The following is a 22,056-nucleotide window of genomic DNA, read 5'->3' on the forward strand; positions in this document are numbered from 1 at the left end:
ATTCAATTATTAATCTTATTAATTGTTTCTGTATTCAATTATTGTTTTTTATTTTAGTAATTTATATGCTTTCCCTTAGCCATAAGAAGCTTATAAATGCGATTTGGCATAGAGTCTGCTAAATTTTGGAGAGTTTCATTGCTTATTAGCTCCCACTCTGCAACCAAAACGTCTTTTAATTGTCTGATATTGTCAAACTGCCGTCCATTCATATAAATTCTTGCTGAAAGAATTCCCCAGAGGTCCTTAATAGGGTTTAAGTCCGGACTAATCGCTGGCCACTCCAGAAGTGGTATAGATTTTGAAGAAAAAAATGTTTTTGTAGCACATGATGTATGGATTGGAGCGTTGTCCTGCTGAAAAGTCCAGTTATCGGCGTAAAGCTCCGTTGCAAAGTCTATTAATTCTTCTTCCAGCAACTGGGTATATATCTCGGAGTTTGTTTTGGTTGGAATAAAACAAATGCGAGACTTTCCTGCATATCCAAAAGCAGCCCAAACCATCAGTGATCCGCCGCCAAAGTTCCTTTTGTGTCGTGTCTCTCGGGGATGTCGTAAATCACGCCAATACTTATGACACCCATCTGGGCCATCCTTTTTCTCATCCGAAAATATAACACTGCGTAATTCTTCGGTGCAAAATTTGTATTTTTCGGCCAATGACAAACGTGTGCTTATGTGACGTGGTAGTAGCATTGGTACAGGCAACCGAGAGCCTGCCAAAAGCTGATGAACCCGTCTCCTAGACACTTTGAGCTTCAAATGGCGCTTAATGTCGTTACATTTGCTTGTTAACAATGGTACTGGGTCTGCCACTGCGTTCGGCTTTTCCATAAGATTCCACTCGGGAAGCTATTTCAGAAATTTTGGCGCCACTTTCGCTCAAACCCATAATCAGACCGCGCTCTTCGGCAGACAAGTGTGTTCCACGAGGCATTCTTAGAAAAAAACTGAATTTTTTATAGTGTTACATGCGATTAATTGATTACTTACATATTATTTTTGTGTAATTAATTTATTTTCTTTAGAATACAGTCAATTAACACCAATTTACTCGATCCAAATAACACGCTGATTGACAAATGCGCACAAGCTTTTGTGTTCACATATACTTATTTCCTAAGAAAAAAAAATCGCGGCACACAATTTTTCTATAACGGTGCTACGAATTGTGAGCAAAGAAGAATTTTGCATTTGCATTGTAAGAACAGAAGGCAAGAGTAGAGTATTGCATACCAATAATAGATTAAAAGCTACGATTATAGAAGATATAGGCTCATAAACAGTAAAAACAAGAGAGAACGCTATAGTCGAGTTCCCCGACTATCTGATACCCGTTACTCAAGTGCGAAGGAGTGTCTTCAACTCTGACAGTTTTTGGCGGTTTGTGGGCGTTGGAGTGGGCGTGGCAAAATTTTTTTTGGCAAATTGATAGAAATTTACAAGACTAATACAAAAATGAAAAAATATCAAAAAATTTTTCAAAAGTGTGGGCGTGGCAGCTTTGGGCGGTTTGTGGGCGTTAGAGTGTGCGTGGCAACATGAATCGACAAACTTGCGCTGCGCTCATACGAACGGACAGACGGACGGACAGAGAAAGATCGACTCGGCCATTGATCCTGATCAAGAATATATATATATATATATATATATATATATATATGTATATATAACGGGAATTAAAACTCAACAAAAGAACAGAATAGCATAGGAGACATTTTTTTATAAATATATTTTGTACTCTATATTTAAATAACTTATAATTTTTAGTTAAAACGTAAGATAACACTAATTAAGATTTCATAAGTGGAGAACTTTGAAAACAATTCGAACATAGCGCAAATATAATGTAGAAGCGATTTTCACGAGTTCGCGAAAAAAATATTTTTGTGACACACACGGCAGGTGGCTTTTCGGCGTTTAAGTCTTTCTTGTAACAGTAGCAGCTCGTTGGAAGCGCTTTCACCGATGAATGCCGCAGCTACAAAGAGTAAAACAAAGAAAAAGAAAACTTAAAACATCTAAACATTCGGTTTAGAGTACCAAAATGCAAACGACCAGCCTTCAAATTGTTTTCAAAAAGAAATGACGTTAGATTTGGATTTGAAAATGCAATAGGGAACACCTGGGAAAATCTACGAACTTCAAAAAAGGAACTTAATTGTTTCATTGATTGTATGTATGTTTTTTTTTGTCCAGCCAAAATTAATATTCATTTAATTTTATTTTTTTAGAGAATTAATTATAATGCATTCTGAATAGATTTTTTTTAGTTAATGCAGTTCCGGTAAAATGGACAAAGGGGTCGTTAGAAAAGCCGGGAAGGAACGACCATAGGTAGTGTGGGCAGGCCACTAACGTTGTTCGTTACACACTACAGACAATAATGATACGAAGATATAGATCATAGAAAAGAGGATGTAGCCCAAATGGCTGAGGAATTAGGAATTAGCACCCCAGTTGCAACAGTATGAGGATGGTGCCTACTTCTGTTTGGAGGCCAACATGGCGTTTGAACGACCAAGTACGTGGCAGGTGAAAATTAAAATTAAATTTTTAAAAAGGAATAATTTGAAAATTTTATGAATATGTAAATATGTTGTCATCTAAATCGCTAGAAAACAATATTGACCCCATAAAATGTCAATTTAAATTGCAGCAAGAGAGAACGATATAGTCGAGTTCCTCGACTGTCAGACCCCTTACTAAGCTAAAGCGATCGAAAAGGAAAACATTCTTTTAACATTCCAACAAAAGAGTTTTCAATCAAAAATCACACAGACACTAACCTCGCGCCCAAAATTAAGCACAGTGTAGCCCTGGGATTCCCATGCAGTTGGCCACACTAAGCAAACCAATTGATCCGTGCAGCCCTGGAATATCGATAACACGTTATCGGCCACACTAAACATACCAGCTGACCAAGGCAACTGGACGTTCTCGACAGTGCGTTGTCGGAAATTGCCCACAATCGTACGACCTGGGCACACTAGCTGTGGGCTATATAATCAGCGCAAAATCCAAGCTAAGCTTAGTCACGTTTGTACGGCAATAGAGGAACATCAGAAGTAGCAGTTGTGAAATATGTAATCGTATCGATGATATATCAAATTTAAAAAATGTTTGAAAGGGGTAAAAGCCAATAGATATCGCCACTACAATGTGCATGTCTAATCTAATCTCTTTATCTTTAATAGTTTCCGAAATCTCCATTTTCATGCGGACATGCCGAGATCGACTTGGCTATTGCTCCTGATTATGAATAAACAAAATAATTGAGTTTTATAAAAGGATTTAAATTCTATAATAACTAAAATTAAAAGTCATTTGGAGTAAATTCTTCTTTAAATTTCACCAGAACAGATAGGACTTACCTCATAATACTGGTCAAGTTTTAGATCTTAGGAAATGTAACGAACCGCTACACTGATACAAAATACAACAGGCCAGATGTTAAATCGAGATTTGAGCGCATAATTGTCCGGCTTGGCTCGTCGACGACGGGTGTGATCTTGTGATCTTGCTCAGATCTCGGAATGCCTATACATAATTTCAATAAAAGATAGTTGCGTGCGACAATAAACTAATAATAATAAGCTGCAAAAAGACAAATACTTTCACTTCGGCTGAACCCTCTCACCTCCTCGGATGTTATGGAGGCATTTTTCTTGCCCACCCTACCTATGGTCGCTCACACCCACAGCGCTGAACAGCCTGAGCGACCCCTTCTGCATGTGCTACCCTACATCACCAAGCAAAGCTAGCTGCGCCCACTTCAAAATTTCTTCAGAACATTATAACATTTTTATTACAAGCTAAAAGGAAATGAATAACTTAGACTAAACAATAAACACATAATATAAATATTGAAATTATTTTTCTTTGAATTGCTGAATGAAATCGAAGGGAACGGCAATTCGAAATCGGATTTAGGTTCATCGGCAAAATTTTATGAACATTTAAAAAGAATATTGCCGCTGAAAGGGCATGCCTTTATTTTTTATATGCAAAAACAATTACTAGTGCCAAGCATAAAAGCTTTTAGCTCGGATACTGTTTTATCATCGTCACTTCTCCATTATCAATTTGGCACTCACCGCACTATCCACATCCACAGACGAAAGCGCTTTCCTCGTCTCTTAGAATCCGAAGCCTATGACTCTGGCACGTATCTGGTCCTTCCGAAGCGTCATCATCACTCTAGGGACAAAGCTTGTAGTGGAATCCATACTTAGAGTGGATCAGTTTCTTATCTTCCAAATCCTCCATTTCTTGGTCGTCTCCATTGCCTCGTATAAGATCATTTAAAACTTCCTGCGTCGCCGCTCCAAAAGGAAAATCGCTCCACTCAAGAGACGCAAATTTACTGGCAATTAATTTTTGTAGTGAGAATAGATGACATAGAAGGGTCAAATACTCCTCTTAAGAATCGATCTACTGAATCCTCTAAGTCGGAAGCTTCCACATAATCTTTAATTACTACGACATCAGAGTCTTGGATTAACCCATTAACGTAACATTTATTTCATTTACTGAGTCGCCCAACCGACGGAGGGGCGCTGCTGTGTATCGCACGGCTCGAATCGCGGGAAGATAGACGGGATATAAAAAACAGTAAAGGACGAGGAAATATTTGTATACTAGTAAGATCTAAGAACTTGTTAAATACGTTAGTATTGATAGTATCAGAATTAGAGATCATAGGATAGAATCTATTATAGTCAGAACATAATACTCTGTAGGGATCATGCAACTCATAATTAGATCTACATTGATTTAAAATTAACGGTACACTTTAACGGTGTTTTTATGCAGCAAATTAAGTGTTCAACATAGCATATTATTATTATGCATATTTATGGGCCATTTGTTGTCAATTCATATTGCGAATTATTTGTCGATTATTCGTTGCTTAATATTTAATGTGGATTAAATTTAATTTCGATTATCAAAAAACAGATGTACTTATTTTAAAAATTTTATTAAGTAGCTGGAATATACGGGAACGACGGTTTTTTAACGGTTTTATGATTATATGATTTTTTATATATACGTATACACGACCCTATAACCAGTTTGTTTGATATTTCTAAATATTTCTCAACTAAGAATCCAACCACCAGTTACCTTCCCAGAAAATTGAGGACACAGTAAGGTGCATAGCCTTGATCAGAAATCTCACCCCCACCCTTGCGATCATCCTTATGACTGCTTGTGTGCGCAGGTACACCCCCTTCCAAGATTGCTTGTGCGCACCCCCTTCCAAGATTGCTTGTGCGCGAAGAAGTGCAATTGTAATTTTTATGAAAAGTAGTATTTTTAATTTCAGAAAAGCATACCATTGGAAAGGGCTTGAAAAATCCTTTCCAATGACACCCAACTTCTTTTTTTTTTTTTTTAGAGAGGGATCCCCATAGCATATACCGAATCGGCGGTTTTGGCCTGTTTTCGGGTAGTAGTGGGAATATACGGGAGCGAGCGTCTTCACAGCAGTCGGCCCGTTTGGCGCTGAGGAACACAAATGTAAAGTTATCTCTCAAACCTATTTAAAATTATAAGCAACTCTTCTGAACATAAATATCTACTCGACGAAGTAAAATTAATACGTAAAATTACACTCAACCCCAAAAGGGATCTCTCTACCTTATTTTTCCTATACACCGTTTACACACAAACCTTCTAACAGGATTTTCCTGAAACCTAATAAGTGTTCTAACAAGAATGTTCCAATAATCCAACTAAATGCGTCTTGACTAATCATAGGTTCGTGTCTCCGCTACGTACCGCCGCTCCCAAACCGCCGCCCCCGTATATTCCCACTACTACCCGAAAACAGGCCAAAACCGCCGATTCGGTATATGCTATGGGGATCCCTATCTAAAAAAAAAACATTTGCAAATTGGGTGTCATTGGAAAGGATTTTTCAAGCCCTTTCCAATGGTATGCTTTTCTGAAATTAAAAATACTACTTTTCATAAAAATTACAATTGCACTTCTTCGCGCACAAGCAATCTTGGAAGGGGGTGCGCACAAGCAATCTTGGAAGGGGGTGTACCTGCGCACACAAGCAGTCATAAGGATGATCGCAAGGGTGGGGGTGAGATTTCTGATCAAGGCTATGCACCTTACTGTGTCCTCAATTTTCTGGGAAGGTAACTGGTGGTTGGATTCTTAGTTGAGAAATATTTAGAAATATCAAACAAACTGGTTATAGGGTCGTGTATACGTATATATAAAAAATCATATAATCATAAAACCGTTAAAAAACCGTCGTTCCCGTATATTCCAGCTACTTTCAGCTAAAAGCTATGGAGCCGTTGAGAAGAAAATCTAAACAATCTGAAGTCATAGCGACTTTCAGCTTAAGGCTACCCACGTTTTAAATGTATGCCTTGCAAAATGTTACTTATAAAGTAACAATGACTAGTAGTCACCAATAATTTCATGATCCCTGACTGCGGTCATCCGAAATAATTCCCTACAGAGATATGTATTTCAGATTATCTGTGATCTGTCTCCATTTTCATTATGCTAGGAGACCCCATAAAATCAAATATTTATGACTCTTTGAACCTATTATCGAGAAAGTCAAGCGGCTATTTACCTGCATCCAAACCCATAGCTCGCCCTCCTTTTCTGACTTCAACATTGCAGTCTGTGCAGTCTGCAGTCTGTGAAGGCTCCTTAAATCGAGAACCAATCAGGTGGATTCTAAGAGTAGACACCCCCTGTAGATGTCAAACTCTCTAATCCTCGTGTATAAAAATGGATCCCCTTAAATTGCTCAGGATCAGTTCTTATAATACCTCAACACTGCATTCTTATAATACACATAATTTCGGTCGAACTTGCTCGGGATATCACGTCTAACCGTTTTAATTGTTTGTGTGGACTCAAACCATTTACTGTGAAAAATTTTAAAAACGAATTAAAATATATAAATAAAATATATTTATAAAAAATTCAAAATGGAATCATCAGTGGCTTGTGATTTGTGCAACCAATGCATCGAAATTAGTGAGTTTGTCTCTCATTACGCGAAGTGCTCAGAACCCAGTAAAGCCTGCGAGGCCTTAAAGTTAAACTCTGACATTAGATGTGACTTATGCTCTAATCTAGTAAAAAATTGTGAATTTGATGATCACTATCAACGCTGTGAAGGACCCCGAAATGCATTTAGCATTTTAATGGGTAGAGGAAAACTGGATGAAGAAGACCGCCCTATGACATCAGCTAAGTCTATAAAACGATTGAGGATAAGGAAATATCTAACCCCCCAAAAAGAAAACAAATTGACTTAAGAAGGGAACTCTTATGTCCTACTTGCGGTGAAAAGTACTCGGCATCCAGAGAACGTCAACATATTTTGACCGATATACATAAAAATGCGTCGGCCAGAGAAGTTAAGAACAATGCGAATATCAATTACTTACATCAGAGACGACATTTCCAGTAAAATCATATCGAATTGGTAGTCCATTTAATAATATGATTGATTTAAGAGTTTTATCAGCAGTGTCAAAAAGATATAGTTGAAGTTATAAAGCATTGTATGATAGACTACAGAACCATTAAATTTAACTTAAGTGTATATGGTTCATATATAAAGCAAACAGATGAAGGAGTTACAGTGGAAACAATGAAGCACTTTAAAACTGCCTACAAATCTGTATACATAAATGAAGATATTATTCATGAGCTAAATTCGGCCATAGATTGCTTACTTACATTAAGCAGCGAATTTCAAGAAAAAGACTCAGGCTGGGCTATTAAAAATTTTAACTATTTTGAAACTACTGGAAAACATTCCTGCCAGCGGATACATTAAAGCTCCTCAAAAAATAAGAGCCCGAAATGCGCTAATAAACGTGCAGAATGTCGACGTATTTTGTTTCAAGTGGTGTATACTAGCATTTATAGCTAATCAAAACCATGAAAAAGGACTTTTACAACCCCCCAGCAAAGGAAATATTCTAGAGAAAGGATGACAAAGCCTCAAAGCTATAACATTAATATTAATGATGAAACTATTGTGTATGGCGGAATGATTTTAGATTTTTCGGGAATTAAATTTCCAATCGAAAAAATAGGAGTTCGACATTTTGAGAAAAACAATGTCAACTTTAGCATAAATATTTATGAAATTGATGAAGCAGGTGAAAAAATTGTTGGTCCCACGATTAAAACAAAAGAAAGAAAACGGAACCACATTAATATATTGGGAATCGATAATATTACCCAAAACATTATGCATTATGCGTATATAACAAATCTTTACAATTTTCTAAAGGAAAATCGGGAGGATATTTTTGTGAGAACTGTCTTCAGTGTTATCACGTGAAAACAAACAACAAACTGGAATGCGGAAAAGTGTGAGATATGGACCTACAAAGGTAAATAAAACAACATTTTATAAAGTTATATTTAACTTACATATTAAAATTTTATAATATTATAGGCGTTGATTGTATACAAATATTTGTAAAACTCTTAAAGAAAAAACGCTGAGTCTGTATTACAAATATTGGGTTAACTCCAAGAAACCGAGGGATGACACTTTCGATGAACAGCTTCAAAAGGGAAATTGTTGCGCCTGCGAGAAAGAAATAAATGCGAGCAACCTGGACAAATTCTTTGATCAATTTTCTGGAGAATACGTAGGTCCTATCCATAGAAATTGTAAGCCTAAGTTTAGATTAAGTGACCCTTTCTTTCCTGTAGTGTTCCATAATTTATCTAAATATGATATTCATTTATTTATTACTGAATTAGAGGGGGACTTAAGTCCCATACCTTGCAATAAAGAGCTCTATATAGCACTTACGCAAACTATAAAAATCAATGCTACAAGCAGATTCAAAATAAGATACATAGATTCAGTCCGATTTTTAAATTCAAGTTTAGATAAACTATCAAGCTATATGGAAGATAAAGACTTTAAAATTCTAAGTACGAAATTTCAGGGAGAAAAATTTAAGCAAATGAGGAGGAAGGGGGTGTTTCCCTATGACTACTTAGATAGTTTTGAAAAGTTTAATGACACCCAACTTCCAAGCATTGATAGTTTTTATAATTCTCTTAGTGAAGAAAATTGTAGTATAGATAACTTTAATTTCGCACAGAAAGTCTGGGAGACATTTAACTGTCGAACTATTAAAGACTATTTAAAACTATATTTAGAAAGCGATGTTTTAATTTTAGCAGATGTGTTTGAAAATTTTAGGAAAATTTGCAAAAAAATTTATAAGTTAGATCCCATTAATTATGTTACTGCGCCATCAATATCATGGGATGCTATGCTTAAGTTCACTAATGTAAGTTTAGAACTAATAAGTGATGGTGATATGTACAATTTTTTAAAAAGAGCAATTCGGGGAGGGTTGACTAAATGCACTCAGCGCATTTCTATAGCAAATAATAAATACTTAAAAAACTTCGATCCAAAAAAACAGAACAATTTTTTAAGTTATATTGATGCCAATAATTTATATGGGTGGGCTATGAGTCAACCCTTACCACTATCAGGGTTTCAGTTTTTGGATAAAGAAGATGTTGATTCATTCGACTATAAAAATATAGCATGTGATGGTAGTATAGGGTATATGCTAGAAGTTGATCTGGAGTATCCTGCCGATAAGCATGATTTACATAATTATTTACCATTCTGTCCTGAAAATAAAATTCCACCCGGGGGCAAGCAAAGAAAGCTTATAGCTGATTTAACTAATAAAAGTGAATACATAATTCACTTAAAACAGCTTCAACTTTGTTTAGAGCATGGTCTTATTGTAAGAAAGGTACACCGAGTTTTGTCCTTTACGCAATCATGCTGGCTGAAGCCTTATATCGACCTAAACACACAGCAGAGAAAATTGGCTGAAAATGATTTTGAAAAAAATTTTTTTAAGCTAATGAATAATGCTGTTTACGGAAAAACAATGGAGAATGTAGCGAAACAAAATTCTCCAGGTTTTAGACAGCGCATAGCTAGAAATGATTTTCATAGCGTAGAAATATTTGGTTCAGACTTAGCAGCAATTGAGTCAACACCGTCCAAAATAATGTATGATAAACCCGTATATATAGGAGTAACGGTTTTAGAACTCTCAAAATGGTTAATGTATGAATTTTATTATGACTTCCTTTTAATTAAAAGTCCATCTACGAAAATAATATATATGGATACAGATTCATTTATACTATCTTCAGAAGAAGATTTTTATCAAACTATAAAAGACAACCCACAACGCTTTGATACTTCTAACTATAAGCAAGAAAACCAATTTAATATAATACAGGCTAATAATAAAGAACCAGGAAAAATGAAAGATGAACATGCCGGTAAGGTTATGACCTCTTTTGCGGGACTTAAGGCTAAGGCATACTCTTGTTTAGTTGATGGAGAAGGAAATGACCCCGAATGTATAAAAAAAATTAAAGGTGTAAAAAAATCTGTTATTAAGAGGCTGAATCATGTAGATTATATTGAATGTATTAAGTATAAAAAGACATTTTATGGCTCACAGAGAGTAATTCGTAGTAGGTCTCACATTCTTTATACCGAAATTGTAAATAAAATTAGTCTTAACTATAAGGATGATAAGAGATATATTTCACCAGATAATTGTAACACTTTAGCCCACGGTCATTATAATATAGATAATATAATTAGCAGTGAAAAGGAGTGGGCGGATTGACGTCCAAGATAAGTTGACTTCTGAATGGTTGTTGTTGTTGTGGTGGCTGCTGCTGATCAGTCCCTCCAGAAATGAAAAAGTCACGGGCTCGACTTCAGTTTTGCACTTTATTATCGCACTTGTAAATTAAGACTAACTTAAAACTAACATTTTGAGTACCGCGGGACCGCGGAGTGGTGAATAGAGCGAGAGGAGAGAGGGAGAGCGCGAGGAGAGAAGGAGAGCGCGAGGAGAGAAGGAGAGCGCGAGCAGCGGTGCTTGCGAGCCGTGGAGGAGCTTTACACTGCTTACGCTGCCGCTCAGTGGTTTGCGCCCTTCTGGCGTGAACATTCTCCCCCCCCTTGCGTAGGCAAAGGCCGGCTAGACAGCAGTATCGGCCTCTTCATTCCGTGCACGCTCCAGAAACGGTCCATCCGAACACCGTGTTCTGCGCGACGGGCAACCCATCCTCAATCTTTAGGAACCCCGGTTGGATCAGATTGGCATATACATCTGATCCCAACACGAGGAAGATGGTGGCCGGCCGGTGGAAGCGCTCGTCCGCGAGACGAACACCGTCAAACTTGGCCCTTGCGGCGTCGCTCAGAGCTCGGATGGGTGTCCGGATCCTTAGGCTGGGGTCGATCTTCAGGACGACGTTGAGTCGGAAGGTGCTTGTTCGGGACCGGAGTGTCACCGAGCAGACCTCGTCGTCTCCCAGCCGGGTGATGGGCAGCCGGAACGCAGCCGCCAACGACCGGTCGATGCTGCTCACCGGCATGCATGGGTCGATCATGGCCCCGGCCTCGAAGGTCTTCGAGCCCGTGTCCAGCACGACGATGGCTGTAGGCAGGATGGGGACAGCCTTCTGCTGCCCCGTTGCTACCGCCGGAGACGCGACGGAGACCTTCGGACGCGGGCGATTTTTGGCGACCGGACCGGACGAGGTGCAGCGGGATGGCGCGTCGGAGCTGGTAGCGCTGCCGGGGTCGGAGCGGGGAGGACCTCGTGCATGTGGAGGAGAGTGTGGTGGTCTCCTCCACACTTCTTGCATCCCTCTTGGCTGCGGCAGTCTCCTCCTGAGTGCTGATGGGCGAGGCAGTTCGAGCAGTACTTATTGATAAGTACTGCCCGAAGGCGCTTTTCAGCGCTCAGTTTGTGGAACCTCTTGCACTTCCGAAGAGGATGGATTCCAGAGCAGACTCGTCTGCTCTCCAACGACTGCGTGGCACGAGGACGAGGAGCCATTATTTTTAGGAAGTGAGTAGTAAGTCTGCCAATAAAAGAAATAAAAAGCTTAGTATGAGCCGACTACTATCTGGGCCCCGGACTGGGGGAAGTGCCCTAATCCCTAGGAACGGAGGACTCTTTGTCCTCCATCGGTAGAAGAATAACTTTGTGGACAGGGCGTTTTATGGTGCCGCGAGACGTACGGATCTCAACGACTCGAATGCGGTCGTCGGCTCCTGGAAAGGCAGAAACGATTCTGCCGAGCCGCCATTCGTTCGGTGGTAGATTGTCCTCCTTGACAACTACCATATCGTTGGCTTGGAGGTTCCTGGTCGGAAATTGCCATTTGTTACGTTTATGGAGTTCTTTAAGATACTCCTCTTTCCACCGCGCACTAAACTGCTGATGTTGTGCCTTGAGGTGTTGCCATCGATTTATTATCGACTTGGCTTCGCCCTTTATCTCGGGTTCCGCCGTGGAAAGCAACGGCCCTCCAATGAGGAAATGGCCTGGTGTGAGGGCCAGCAAATCTGAGGGATCTTCGGACATAGGGGAGAGGGGTCTAGAGTTGAGGCAAGCCTCAATCTTAGCGAGAAGCGTCGCCAGCTCCTCAAATGTATATTTGCGGGCTGACGTCGATTTAAGGAACAGGGTTTTTAAGCTTTTCACCCCTGCTTCCCACAAACCCCCCATATGTGGAGCCCCTGGTGGGATGAACCGCCATACGAGTCCCTGATGGCATCAGTCACGGACTCTTTGGTAGCTTGGAGAAAGTCCCTGGAAATCAAAGTTGCCGCCCCCACAAAGGTCTTACCATTATCCGAATGGACCCGCTGAGGACAACCGCGCCTTGCTACGAAACGAGCAAAGGCCGCTAGAAATTTCTCGGTTGTTAGATCGGAAGTGGGTTCCAAATGGATAGCCTTCGTGGAAAAACACACAAACACACAAACGTATCCCTTCGTTATGAGACACGCTCTCCCTGTATAATTTTTTATTTCGAAAGGGCCGGCATAGTCGACCCCCGTGTAGGTGAACGCCCTCGAGAAGGAGACTCTATTTGTCGGGAAATCGCCCATCAGCTGTGTTTGGAGTCTATTCTTGTAAATCGTGCAAATCTTACACGGATTGACCACAGCCTTCACCAGATTCTTGATTTTAGGAATCCAATACTTCGATCGGATCAGGCGTACGATCAATTGACTACCGCCATGAAGAGTAATCTGGTGGGTAAATTGGACGATGAGGCGCGACAGTCTACAGTCATAGGGGAGAATAATAGGATGACGTTCATCATATTGCAGGGTTTTGGAGGCAGTGAGACGGCCGCACGCCCTTAAAAGGCCGTGTTGGTCAATGAACGGGAACAAATTCACCAAAGGACTTGACACTGGAAGAGGCCTTTTCTCGGTCAAATGCTGAAGCTCTTGGCCATATGCTCTGCGCTGCGCAATGGAGGTCAGAGTTCGTTCTGCCTCCCGGATCTCTTCACTTGTAGGGCGTGAATTGGGCAAGAACGAACCTTTGCGGCAGCGTTTAAGGAAGCGTTGAACATAGACCAGAACTCGCAGGGCCTTGTCCAATTTGGAGAAACGTTCGAGAAAGTCGATGGACGGGGCCTTGACAAAATGCACTTTGACCGCGCGCTGTTCTAGTTCTGTCACTGGAAGAGTGTCGCTTTGTGCTGGCCATAGCTCTCGTGGCCCTTGCAGCCACTCTGGTCCGTGCCACCAGAGATGGTTTTCTGCCAATTCATGTAGGGATACGCCTCGACTGGCTACTCTTGGCAACTCTGTTGGCCACAAATGTGGTCCAGTTGCACGCAGGCTTTCGTAGCCAGGCTAAGACGATTGTGGAATCTGTCCAGCAGCGGATATCTGAATTGGCGGAGGGCATGTGCGGAAGGATTGCTGTCACCATTTCGGTTAACAGCACGGCACCACAGAGCTCTAGCCGAGGAAGGGAGACGGTTTTTACCGGGGCCACTCGTGTTTTGGCTGTAAGCAGGCGAGTCAGGATCCTTTGCCCCATCTCGACGCGGATGTATATAGCCGCTCCATAGGCTCTCTGAGACGCGTCACAGAAACCGTGGTGCTCTATGATTACCTCAGGCTGGTACCAGATCCATCTCGGAACGCGGATCTGGTTGAGGTCGGAATACTCGTCTAAAAACGATTGCCACCGCTGACTCATTTCAGTGGGAAGCTTATCGTCCCAGCCTATGTTCTGCAACCAAATCTCCTGCATGAACATTTTTTAACGGATTATGAACGGCGCGAGCCACCCGGCAGGATCGAACAACCTAGCGATTTGGGACAAAACTTCTCGCTTTGTATAGGAGGGTTCCACAACTATTTCGGGGGGAACGAAATAGAATTCGTCGGACTTTGCCCTCCACCGAATACCGAGCGTCTTGGCCGTGCTTTCGGCATCGATGTCGAGGAACTCGCTATGAAGGAGGTGTTCGGCCGGGACGTCTTTAAGGACGCTTTTGTTGTTCGAGGTCCACTTTCTTAGCGGAAACCCGGAAGCACTTAGGGCTGCTTGCAACTCTCGAATCGAACTTTGGGCTTCGTTTACGGAATTCGCCCCTGCCAGAACGTCGTCGACGTACATGTGCTGCTGGATGATGCGGCTGGCATTTGGAAATGGCGCTTGGATATCCTCTGCCAGCTGTTGCAAGACTCGAATGGCGAGGAAGGGGGCGCAGTTGACCCCGAAGGTAACTGTTTTTAGTTCAAAGTCTCGGATATCTCCTTCCTTGTTTCGGAACAGAATTCTTTGAAACGGAGTATGTTTTGGATCGACCCAGATCTGACGATACATTTTCGTAATGTCTGCACTGAAGACGTATTGAAAATAACGCCATTTCAGGACCTGGATCGTTAGATCGGATTGTAAGACTGGACCAGCATGAAGGATATCATTTAAGCTGGTCCCATTTGCCGACGGACTTGAAGCGTTGAATACAACGCGAAGCTTTGTAGTGGTGCTTTCGGGCTTAACTACCGCGTGATGAGGAAGATGATACGAGGGAGAATTGTGAGTCGGCGGAACTTCTTTCATATGACCCAGATCCAGGTACTCCTGGATCACGCTGTCATATTGCTCTTTTAAGGGGAAGTCTCTTTTTAAACGATTTTCGTTTCTAAGAAACTGAGCTAACGCAATGGACCTTGAATATCCTAAATCGGAACCGATATTCTCGGGGTCCCGGAACGGGAGCGTCACCACGTACCTCCCGCTTGCGTCTTTTGTTGTTGTTTGGAGGAAGTTCCTTTCACAATAGGAGTCCGACTCTTTTACCATCTTTACTGGTAGATCCTCCACCTCCCAGAACTTGCTGAGAAGCGTGTCGAGCGAATCAGGGTCGCCTATTTGGTGCACCTGGGTCGTGAAGGATGCGACCCGTTTCGGCTTACCCTTGGAAATCGGCCCCGTTAGCACCCACCCGAAAATAGTTTCTTGGCCCAGGAGCGAGCCGCAAATATTTTGTCGGGTGCCATCCATCATTATGGATGGTAGAATGTCAGCCCCGATCAGTACATCAATCTGAGAGCTCTCAAAAAAGGTAGGATCTGCCCAGCGGAGTGCGGGCAGGTCCTTCAAAGAATTCCGAGGGATCGGATAGGAGGGCAGTTTGCCTGAGAGCTCCGGAAGGACGTACGCTTCAGTGTCTAACTGTAGACCTGGCTTAGTAGGAGAGCGAATACCGAAGTGACACAGCTTCGAGGATTTCGCGGAGACCGAATGATTTAACCCGGAGACTTGGGTCTGGGTGTTGCGGAATGGCAACTTGATGAGGTTGAACAGGTGCTTGCCGATGCATTTCTGCTGGAGGGTCTCGGAGGTTGCTGTGTAGGGGGCGAGGTTGAGGAACTCGCATTTTCGGAATTTGGGGGGCTGCGATGCAGCAGCGTATGGTGCCTGCCCTTACATGTAAAGCAGCTGTGTGTGCTTGTGCAGTCGCGTAGCTGGTGACCTCTGGCAAAACAATTCAGACATAGCTGCTTCTTTTTTATATAGCCGGAGCGCGAGTCAACAGACATTTGAAGAAAACGCGGGCACAATCTTACCGGATGGTTCTCCTTAGAACATAAGTCACACCCTTTCTGTTTGGTGCTGACCTTTGTCTCGAAGGATTGAAGCCTTTTTGGAACTGCCTGAGTCGGTTTCATATCTTCGATGGCTTCCAATGTCCGATACCTTTCGCTCAGGAAGGCATTCATTTCTTCCCAAGCTGGGATCTCGGATTTGGCAGTTAGCAACTGTTCCCATAAGGACAGGGTCTGCTTGGGCAGTTTGCTCGCACAAAGGAAAACCAAGAGACAATCCCAGTTTTCTGTGGATATCTGGGAATGCGCTAGTGCTGTTAAACACCCCTGAATCGTGGATTGTAGCTCTTTTAGAGCATGACCAGATTCTTGCGAAATTGAACTCAAGTTAAAAAGGAGCTTGAGCTGGCTGTTGACTAAAAGTCGCTTGTTTTGGAACCGATCTCGAAGCGCCTCCCACGCCGAAGCAAAACCATCATTCGTGAGAGGAGATTTCGCCACGATGGCTTTTGCTTCGCCACTTGTTTTCGTAAGGAGATGGAATAGCTTCTCGACCGGAGTCAGCCTGGGGTTGTTTACGTAAATTGCCGTGAATAGGTCCCGGAAAGTGGGCCATCGGAGGTAGTCGCCATCGAAGACTTCCGTGTCGCATGGAGGTAAGCGGCAGCCGGACGAAATTAGCGGCTGAGAGGGTGCTTGCGCGACTTGAGGCGTTGCTCTGTCGATTGTTTGTGCTGCACATGACTCGTATACTGAGTAGCAGTAGTCATATTTTGCCTGGAGGATAGGCACTGTGTCGAGGGATCCTTCTTGGGCCATTAGGTCAGAGCATGTTTCGTACTCTCTTTCCACTTTGTCCCATAAGGCTCGCACCTGTTGCAGACGGACTTGTAACGTGTGTAGGAACGGAGAGGCTTGATCAGGAGTGTTGATCTTCGCTTCGAAAAGGCTTACGCGATCGCTGACGGCGATGAATTTATGCAACGCTGCGGTTGCGGGCGTTGGCTGCTCAGAGGATGCCATTTTCTTTGTGGTAGAGCGTGTGACGCGGAGGAAATCAGTCCCGACAGCGGAGGGACTCTCGGATTTTCTAGATAGAGAAGACTCACTAGACGCTCGCGTCACTGGTCGGGAAATGACCAACCTAGGAGTTGTCTTCCAACTGGTCGATGGCAAAACCTTTGCTTTCGGAGTGGGAGTCGCGGTTTTGACCCTGGGACTAACGGACTTGGGTGCTGGCTTACCGCGAGTGGATAGCGGAGATTGCGGGTTGAACTTTTGTTCTTTTCCAGGTGCGGGTGTCTTTTTCTTGTCTCCCTCTAGGGGCATGCTCAGCTATGCCCTAGGAGAAGGAAGTCAAGAAGGCCTGCACGCCGCAAAAAATGTGGAATCGAAAAAGAACCAGACACAGAGAGCACCCAAATCTGGATGGACAAAGAATCCCGTCGGAATTCGGGAGAAAGTAGCAATTGGGATCTGGAAACAATAGCTCAAATTTATAAAAAAAACTATGAATTGCAATTTCTAGAAAAAATAGCTAAAAAAGCTACCAGCTGGAGTCTGGATAATAGCCAATGATTTATAAAAAAATCGCTACCGACTGGAAACCGAAAAAAACAAAATAGCTAATATATAGAAAATAGCTATAAATTGGAATTTATGGAAAAAATAGCTAAATAATAGCTACCAGATGCAGTCTGGGTAATAGCCAATAATTTATAAAAAATCACTACTGACTTGAGATCCCGAAAAAAATAGCTAATATATAGAAAATAGCTATAAATTTGAATTTATGGAAAAAAAAATAGCTAAAAAATAGTTAACAGATGGAGTCTGGGTAATAGCCAATAATTTATAAAAATAGCTACCGGATTTAGGACCACAACGAAAAAATCGCGACAAACGGATGCGAAACATAAACACCAAAAAAACCAACAAACACGCCAAAAAGCCAAGTAGGGAGGCTGATAAATTTGGGTGGAACTGATAAATAATTATTTTAATTTAGGAACCAGAAATAGCTTGTAAAAAATTATTATTTGGCTTAAATAATTATTAAATAATCGGGTCAGTTTTTTCTTAAATTTTGTCGTCGGACTTATTTATTTTATTTTATGTTTCGATTATAGGGTATTCTTTCGTCGCTATGCGCCGGTTTTTGTCAGGGCAATAAAGAACAAAGAGGAGACGAAAGAACTTGCACTTGGCAAGCCTATGTAAGTCGCGACTGTGTGTATGTATGTATGTATTATTTGGAATTTAAACATATATATGTAATGTAATAACGGAAGACAAAGTCAGATTTTATTTTATTCTGTATGTCGAAATTTGTGTTTTATTTTGAGCCAAGAAATAAAATTTGTTCTCAGTTCGGATTCGATATTATTTATTATTTTTGGAAATATGTTTTATTTGTGTATTAAACTGGTTAAATATATGGAGTGATTTTTATATATGTATGTAGATGTAAATTTTATTGGAATATGTATATGTATATTTATATGGATATGTATATTTATATGTGTATGGATATATATGTATGGATATGTATTTATGGGTATGTATAATTTTATGTGTATGTAAAATTTTGCTAAATACGTATATGTATATTTGATTTAAATTATTTGAATTTGTGGTTTGTATTTTATATTGAGGCAAAAAAAAACAGCAGTTTAGCAGCGGACGATAATAGTGAATTTTGGACAGTGTTTTTAAAAAAATGTATATATATATATGTATATGCGCTTGGATACCAGCGGATCACCGTGAGACGAAGTAGGGGGCCGGTATTGACAAAGTGCTTTTTTATGCACTTAAAAAAGAAGTAATCACGGTGGCTGGGCGCATGTACTTATATATTTTCACTTAATTTTCACTTTTCACTTGATTCGGATGAACGGAAAGAATAACGCCGTTGGAAAAAAAACGAAAATGGCGACCACGGACGGAATAGGATATAAAGCCGTACTTATCTTGATTTTTTTCCGCAAGGAGCGCTGGCAGGATCACGATGTGTCGCGGACTCGAAGGACCATGAAAAGGAATGGGCGGATTGACGTCCAAGATAAGTTGACTTCTGAATGGTTGTTGTTGTTGTGGTGGCTGCTGCTGATCAGTCCCTCCAGAAATGAAAAAGTCACGGGCTCGACTTCAGTTTTGCACTTTATTATCGCACTTGTAAATTAAGACTAACTTAAAACTAACAATTTGAGTACCGCGGGACCGCGGAGTGGTGAATAGTGCCGCTCAGTGGTTTGCGCCCTTCTGGCGTGAACAAGCAGTAACTTTACTAATACTCAATAATAAAAAATTATTGTATACCCTTGTAAATTACAAAACAATGCAGAAATGTAAATAAACAAAACCCAAATTGAATTTGAAATTATTTTATTGTGTTTCATTACTTAAGCATATCATTTACAGATACCCATGAGTTGTGGCTGGAGTCGAAACCGCTCCACTTTATTTTCTCTATTAGAAACGCATTTTTATCTTTTACTTTCTGAAGTTCCTCTTCATAAAACGAACCTTGAATAGGGTTACTCATATAATCTTCTATTTCATACGTTACAGGCCTTGTTGACTTAACTTTTAAAACTTTAAAAACTTCTGTAGTCCAATTAGGTTCATATCCCTTCATAAATACTCCCTTGTATTTACTTATTCTAACGAAATCCCCTACTGAAAATTTATGTTTTGGGAATATTTTTGGTATATTATATACTGATTTTAAAATGAACTCTTCATTTTTGACACCCACATCCACAGGCTTCATTTTAATAGTTCGATGATAAGAATTATTGTATTGATCTACAAGAAATTTGATTTTATGAATCCATTTATAGTCACCCTTCATACTGAACATTTTCCACATACGATTTTTTAGAGTTCGATTGAAGCGTTCACATATAGAAGCCTTTAGGTGTGTATAAGTATGGTAATGATTTATATGAAATTTTGTCATTAATTCCCTAAAAGCGGAATTAAAAAACTCTTTTCCTTGATCTGACTGAATGTTCTTAGGTCTACATTTACTAGTTCTAAAAACAGTTTCCATTGCCTGTACTACATCTGGGGCAGACTTTGTCTTAACCGCTTCGGCGAACGCATACTTTGAAAACGTGTCAATAACGGTTAGTAAATATTTATATCCCTTATTTTCTTTACTAAATGGAATCATTTCAACCAAATCAATTTGCCATGTATCATTTATTCCTTTTTGAACGAATTTTCGGCGTTTAAAATTTTTCCGAGCAGGCTTATGAATTTCATTAACAACTTGTTGTTTGCTCATGATCAGGATTTGATTTCTTTGAGTTACTTTTTATTATAAGACGTTGCTTGATAAGATAATAGTGATTGCTTATATACTAGTACATCCCGTTTTATTTCAACACGCATTTTTTTAGAAATTTCAAAACATAATCGAGTTAAATCTATTTGTACATCTTTATCATAGGAACCCTCCAAATCAAACAGTTGAATATCTAACTTTTGTAAGGATGCACACTTAGGAATTATATGTTTGTGATAAAGATAAATAACTTGTTGTCGTAATATGGAATTCCAACACAAAAATGTGGTAAAAAAGATACCCAATCTTAATAAAGATCTCCAGGACTCACAATCGAACTCAATTTTGTTACCATATTGATTAATTACTAAAACGTACTGCTTATCTGATTTCCTAAATCTAAAATTACACTTTATTGAGGGCATGCAAGGATGATCAATAATAGTATCTGGCATCAGGAAGTCATACTGGTCAAGTTTCAGCTGTATATATTCCTTATATGTGAGCAGTTGCATCCATTCGTCTTTATCAAATCCAACGTAATTGTTTTTACTTTGTTGCATCCAAATCATGGCCGAAAAATTACGAGAAGTTGACAGACCACATTTCAATTTTAAGTTATGACCAACATAATATTCGAAACCAAAAATGACTTCATGATCCTGGGTCTTTCGAGAAGATTTCATTCTTTTAGTTATGCACGTATCCATTGGCTTAGAGTGCTTTATTCAAACTAAAAGTAGTTATATTCTGATCTTGGCGGTATATAAAGGAGGAAGCCCTTCCAAACTCACCCTCAGTTGATTAAAAAGTCTCAACCAATCATCATGAACACTGTAGATCGAAATTCAAGCATTATAGTAGACTTTCAATATTTACTTGGAAACAACAAACAAGTTTTTGTAAAAGAGTTAGCGTTTATGCCGGCCGGAACTGTCATACCTAATTACTTTCATTTTAAACCACCATTTAACATTAAGGAATTGGATAATGAAACTCTTAAGCAACAACATCTTAATCATCAGAAAATAAACGGATTGGACTGGTCAGCTGGAGATATTCCGTATACATGTCTTGAAGAAATACTTTCACCGCTAAACAAATACCGTACAGTTATCGTTCGGGGTGAAATTAAGAAAATCTTTTTAAGCAAGTACTTAACAGCCAACATAATTGATATAGATATTGGAAAAAGTTTAGCTCAGCTACCCAATTTTTTTACCAATTGTAGAATACATAAGAAAAAACTTCCACTTCGCTGTTCATTAAATAATTTGTTTAAGTTATTTGTATTCTTAGAAAACTCGAATTATGAAATATACAGTAATGGTGACACATATGTCTAAACCTAAATAAAAAATAATTTGTAAACCATTTAGATCGTCTACCATGGATTCCGTTAAAAAGTTGTTTGGTTATAATCCTGAGAAAAAAGGATACTCTCGACTTATATATTGTAATTATTGCGGATCTGATACGCATTTCGAGAAGAACTGCTCCAAGAAACGCGACCAGGAAAATCATAAAAAAGCATAGTATATTTCATAACAAATATACAATAAATAACGGAAAAATATACATTTTATAGTTTATCTTGTATAAAATAAATCAGTGAATATACATTTAAAATGTTTCGACAATTTATACATCCTTACACAATGTTAATTTGCGGACCTTCAGGTTCGGGAAAAACAACATTTCTAGAAAATCTGATAAACAAGAAGAATGATCTTTTTAATGTTTCAATTGCTCGAATTATTTGGTGTTATGGGGAGGAGACTGCTAAGCCAAATTTTAATAAC

The 22,056-nt window shown here is 40.0% G+C and overlaps 1 long non-coding RNA gene across 1 annotated transcript; it reads left to right on the forward strand.

Moving 5' to 3' along the window:
• Window positions 1–3,045: 3,045 nt before the first annotated feature.
• On the forward strand, window positions 3,046–3,674 carry LOC120457631. Its single transcript, XR_005617061.1, has 2 exons — window positions 3,046–3,131; window positions 3,197–3,674. It is a non-coding gene; the product is annotated as an uncharacterized LOC120457631 (long non-coding RNA).
• Window positions 3,675–22,056: the final 18,382 nt, after the last annotated feature.

Source organism: Drosophila santomea, unplaced genomic scaffold, assembly GCF_016746245.2.
Source record: "Drosophila santomea strain STO CAGO 1482 unplaced genomic scaffold, Prin_Dsan_1.1 Segkk69_quiver_pilon_scaf, whole genome shotgun sequence".
NCBI lineage: Eukaryota > Metazoa > Arthropoda > Insecta > Diptera > Drosophilidae > Drosophila > Drosophila santomea.